Here is a 6,000-nt window from a genome sequence, read left to right as displayed (position 1 = left end):
AGTGACCCCATTTTGGAAAGAGCATCCCTGTACAAACATTTTAAATGGTGAAAAGGGTACTTTTCAGCAAACAGGTGTCTCACAGAAGGCAGAAATAGTACAGAAAGGATTTCAAAGCACACATTTGTAAAAATAAAAAAATTACTAGCAGACCCCAATTTTTCACTTTCACAAGGGGTTAAAGTAGAAAATGCACCCCAGTATATGTTCACCATTTTCTCCCCTTTTTGCAAACACCCCATATGTGCTTGTAGCCTGCTGTATTGGCGCACAGTAGAGCTCTAGAAGCAAAGTGCAAAAACCGTTTTTTGCAGGCCTAAATAAACAGACATGGATTTTAGCTGCCATGTCGCATTTAATAAAAGGTCTCCAGAAATAAAAAAAAAACCACAAAGTGACCCCTTTTTGGAACGTGCACCCCTGTACGAACATTTTAAGGGGTGGAAAGGGCATGGTTGTCTCACAGAAAAAAAATATGTAGTGGTTGTTGGAAAGTGGATATGCAAGCAAGGTGGACTCCGTTTTGCGGACAAGAACAGGCATTTCTACAATGGGCCGCCTGTTCCGTTCCGCAAATTGCGGAAGGCATACGAGCGGTTTCCGTTTTTTTGGGGAGCCGCAATTTGTGGACCGCAAAAAACGGAACGGTCGTGTGCATGAGGCCTAAATCAGAGATATAAAGTGAAAATATTACAGGGAGCATAAAGAATGAAATTAAATTAATACTCCATGGATGTGTGGTATATTTAAAAACACTCCTTCATGCAAAGGCCAGGTTTTTCAGGGTAGGCTTCGCAGTGGTAAATGGTGTCCTTCCTAATACCCATTTTTGAACATACTTGGCATCTTTTTTGGGTCCTTCCCTTTCTTGCTGTCTGGGGGACTTTAGCTGGGAAATGTTGTCCTGGTACAACACAGCCACTGTGACCTACATAAGTACTGGGGCCTGCTTGGTTTGGAAGAATTAGGGCCTTGATCACTACTTCTTGAAAGTGAAGAAATGTTCCTGTGTGTCCGCTAGACTTAACCACCTCAGCTCCCCTAGCTTAAACACCCTTAATGACCAGACCACTTTTTACAATTCTGCACTACACTACTTTCACGGTTTATTGCTCGGTCATACAACTTACCACCCAAATGAATTTTACCTCCTTTTCTTCTCACTAATAGAGCTTTCATTTGGTGGTATTTCATTGCTGCTGACATTTTTACTTTTTTTGTTATTAATCAAAATTTACCGAAATATTTGCAAAAAAATGAAATTTTTCACTTTCAGTTGTAATTTTTTTTTAAAAAAAACTACATTTCTATATAAATTTTTCTCTAAATTTATTGTTCTACATGTCTTTGATTAAAAAAAATGTTTGGGTAAAAAAAATGGTTTGGGTAAAAGTTATAGCGTTTACAAACTATGGTACAAAAATATGAATTTCCGCTTTTTGAAGCAGCTCTGACTTTCTGAGCGCCTGTCATGTTTCCTAAGGTTCTACAATGCCCAGACAGTAGAAAAACCCCACAAATGACCCCATTTCGGAAAGTAGACACCCCAACACGTTCGCTGATGGGCATAGTGAGTTCATAGAACTTTTTATTTTTTGTCACAAGTTAGCAGAAAATTATGATTTTTTTTTCCTTACAAAGTCTCATATTCCACTAACTTGTGACAAAAAAATAAAAACTTCCATGAACTCACTATGCCCATCACGAAATACCTTGGGGTGTCTTATTTCCAAAATGGGGTGACTTGTGGGGTAGTTATACTGCCCTGGCATTTTAGGGGCCCTAATGCGTGAGAAGTAGTTTGAAATCAAAATGTGTAAAAAATGCCCTGTGAAATCCTAAAGGTGCTCTTTAGAATTTGGGCCCCTTTGCCCACCTAGGCTGCAAAAAAGTGTCACACATGTGGTATCGCCCTACTCAGGAGAAGTTGGGCAATGTGTTTTTGGGGTGTCTTTTTTACACATGCCCATGCTGGGTGAGATAAATATCTCTGTCAAATTACAACTTTGTATAAAAAAAATGGGAAAAGTTGTCTTTTAGAGAGATATTTCTCTCACCCAGCATGGGTATATGTAAAAAGACACCCCAAAACACATTGCCCTACTTCTCCTGAGTACGATGATACCACATGTGTGACACTTTTTTGCAGCCTAGGTGGGCAAAGGAGCCCAAATTCCAAAGAGCACCTTTAGGATTTCACAGGGCATTTTTTACACATTTTGATTTCAAACTACTTGTCATGCTTTAGGGCCCCTAAAATGCCAGGGCAGTATAACTACCCCACAAGTGACTCCATTTTGGAAAGAAGACCCCCAAGGTATTTCTTGATGGGCATAGTGAGTTCATGGAAGTTTTTATTTTTTGTCACAAGTTAGTGGAATATGAGACTTTGCAAGAAAAAAAATAAAAAATAAAATCATCATTTTCCACTAACTTGTGACAAAAAATAAAAAATTATAGGAACTTGCCATGCCCCTCACGGAATACCTTGGGGTGTCTTCTTTCCAAAATGGGGTCACTTGTGGGGTAGTTATACTGCCCTGGCATTTTAGGGGCCCTAATGTGTGAGAAGTAGTTTGAGAAGTCAAAATGTGTTAAAAATGCCCTGTGAAATCCTAAAGGTGCTCTTTGGAATGTGGGCCCCTTTGCCCACCTAGGCTGCAAAAAAGTGTCACACATGTGGTATCGCCGTACTCTGAAGAAGTAGGGCAATGTGTTTTGGGGTGTATTTTTACATATACCCATGCTGGGTGAGAGAAATATCTCTCTAAAAGTCAACTTTTCCCATTTTTTTTATACAAAGTTGTCATTATAGAGAGATATTACTCTCACCCAGCATGGGTATATGTAAAAAGACACCCCAAAACACATTGCCCTACTTCTCCTAAGTACAGCGATACCACATGTGTCACACTTTTTTGCAGCCTAGATGCGCAAAGGGGCCCAAATTCCTTTTAGGAGGGCATTTTTAGACATTTGGATCCCAGACTTCTTCTCACGCTTTAGGGCCCCTAAAATGCCAGGGCAGTATAAATACCCCACATGTGACCCCATTTTGGAAAGAAGACACCCCAAGGTATTCAATGAGGGACATGGCGAGTTCATAGAAGATTATTTTTTGGGCACAAGTTAGCGGAAATTGATTTTTTTTAGTTTTTTCTCACAAAGTCTCAGTTTCCGCTAACTTGGGACAAAAAGTTCAATCTTACATGGACTCAATATGCCCCTCAGCGAATACCTTGGGGTGTTTTCTTTCTGAAATGGGGTCACATGTGGGGTATTTATACTGCCCTGGCATTTTAGGGGCCCTAAAGCGTGAGAAGAAGTCTGGATTATAAATGTCTAAAAAAAATTATGCATTTGGATTCCGTGAGGGGTATGGTGAGTTCATGTGAGATTTTATTTTTTGACACAAGTTAGTGGAATATGAGACTTTGTAAGAAAAAAAAAAAAAAAATCAATTTCCGCTAACTTGTGCCAAAAAAATGTCTGAATGGAGCCTTAGGCCCCTTTCACACGGGCGAGTTTTCCGTGCGGGTGCGATGCGTGCGGTGAACGTATTGCACCCGCACTGAATCCGGACCCATTCATTTCTATGGGGCTGTGCACATGAGCGTTGATTTTCACGCATCACTTGTGCGTTGAGTGAAAATCGCAGCATGCTCTATGTTGTGCGATTTTCACGCGACGCAGGCCCCATAGAAGTGAATGGGGTGCGTGAAAATCGCATATCATCCGCCAGCAAGTGTGGATGCTATGCGATTTTCACGCATGGTTGCTAGGAGACAGTCTATTCACTGTATTATTTTCCCTTATAACATGGTTATAAGGGAAAATAATAGCATTCTGAATACAGAATGCATAGTATAATAGTGCTGGAAGGGTTAAAAAATTTTTTTTTAAAGTTAACTCACCTTCTCCTCTTGATCGCGTAGTTCCCGGTCTCTTTACTTCTTGAATGGGCTGTGGGGTGGGCTAAAGGACCTGTGGTGACGTCAGATCACATGCTCCATCACCATGGTGATGGACCATGTGATTGGGGCATGTGATCTGACATCACCACAGGTCATTTAGCCCACCCCACAGCTCATTCAAGAAGTAAAGAGACCGGGAACTACGCGATCAAGAGGAGAAGGTGAGTTAACTTTTTTTATTTGTTTTTTAACCCTTCCAGCACTATTATACTCTGCATTCTGTATTCAGAATGCTATTATTTTCCCTTATAACCATGTTATAAGGGAAAATAATACAATCTTCTGAACATCAATCCCAAGCCCGAACTTCTGTGAAGAAGTTCGGGTTTGGGTACCAAACATGCATGATTTTTCTCACGCGAGTGCAAAACGCATGACAATGTTTTGCACTTGCGTGGAAAAATCACGCATTTTCCCGCAACGCACCCGCCTCTTATCCGGGCAAAAAAACTGACGCCCGTGTGAAAGAGGCCTTACAGGGGGGTGATCAGGGAGTCTATATGGGGTGATCACCACCCTGTCATTGATCACCCCCCTGTAAGGCTCTATTCAGACGTCCGTATGTGTTTTGCGGATCCACGGATCCGCAAAACACATACGGACGTCTGAATGGAGCCTTACAGGGGGGTGATCAATGACAGGGGGTGATCAGGGAGTCTATATGGGGTGATCACCCCCCCTGTCATTGATCACCCCCCTGTAAGGATCCATTCAGACGTCCGTATGTGTTTTGCGGATCCGATCCATAAAACACATATGGACGTCTGAATGGAGCCTTACAGGGGGGTGATCAATGACAGGGAGGTGATCAGGGAGTCTATATGGGGTGATCAGGGGTTATTAAGTGAAAGGGGGGGGTGTAGTGTAGTGCTTGGTGCTACTTATTACAGAGCTGCCTGTGTCCTCTGGTGGTCAATCCAAGCAAAAGGGACCACCAGAGGACCAGGTAGCAGGTATATTAGACGCTATTATCAAAACAGCGTCTAATATACCTGTTAGGGGTTAAAAAAAATCGCATCTACAGCCTGCCAGCGAACGATTGCCGCTGGCAGGCTGTAGATCCACTCGCTTACCTGCAGTTCCTGTTAACGCGCGCGCCTGTGTGCGCGCGTTCACAGGAAATTTCACGTCTCGCGAGATGACGCGTAGATGCGTGACTCTGCCTGAGACAGACGCCTCCGGACTGCGATCCTGCGTTAGGCGGTCCGGAGGTGGTTAAATAGCACGTACGCATTGTACATTGCCATCTGTACAATGTGTACGGACAGCTTTTTGCACCACACTTTTGTTTTTCGTGTGGCACTGTAGGGCTTCAGAACTTGATCTGAAAGATCAACCCCGTCCATGTGCCTGTTGTAGTCCAGAATGCAGTCTGGTTTGAGGACAGTGGTAGTGGTACCACATACAGCGGCAGGGGAGCTGGTGTTACTGTGAATAGTGGTCAGTACAAGGATGTCCCTCTTGTCCTTGTACTTAACCACCAGCATGTTCTCATGGAGGAGAGCCCTGCTTTCACCCTTTCTAAGTGTTTGCCCTATGAGGGATCTAGGGAGGCCTCTCAGAATTTTGCGTACTGTGCCGCAAGCCACACTGCCGCTGAAAGTTAGGGACATGAATAGGGGTATGCTGGTATAATAGTTATCCACATATAGGTGGTAACCCTTATCCAGCAGTGGGTGCAGTAAGTCCCACACAATCTTCCCACTAACTCCTATAACGGGGGTGGGGGGGCATTCTTGGATTCTATCCGGGAATCTTTCCCTTTATAAACCCAAAACCTAGCGTATCCAGAGCTACTCTCACAGAGTTTATACATTTTTATGCCATACCTTGCTCACTTGCTGGGCAGGTACTGACTGAATCTTACCCTCTCTTTGAAATGTACCAGGGACTCATCTATACAGATATTTTGTTTCGGGGTGTACACTTCAACTTGGTGCTGAAGTGGTCAAGGACGGGCCTAATTTTAAAAAGCCAATGAAATGTTGGGTCATTTTGAGGTGGACACTGTGCATTATCGTTGTAA

Source organism: Bufo gargarizans, chromosome 4, assembly GCF_014858855.1.
Source record: "Bufo gargarizans isolate SCDJY-AF-19 chromosome 4, ASM1485885v1, whole genome shotgun sequence".
Lineage (NCBI taxonomy): Eukaryota > Metazoa > Chordata > Amphibia > Anura > Bufonidae > Bufo > Bufo gargarizans.
This window is presented reverse-complemented; position numbering follows the sequence as displayed.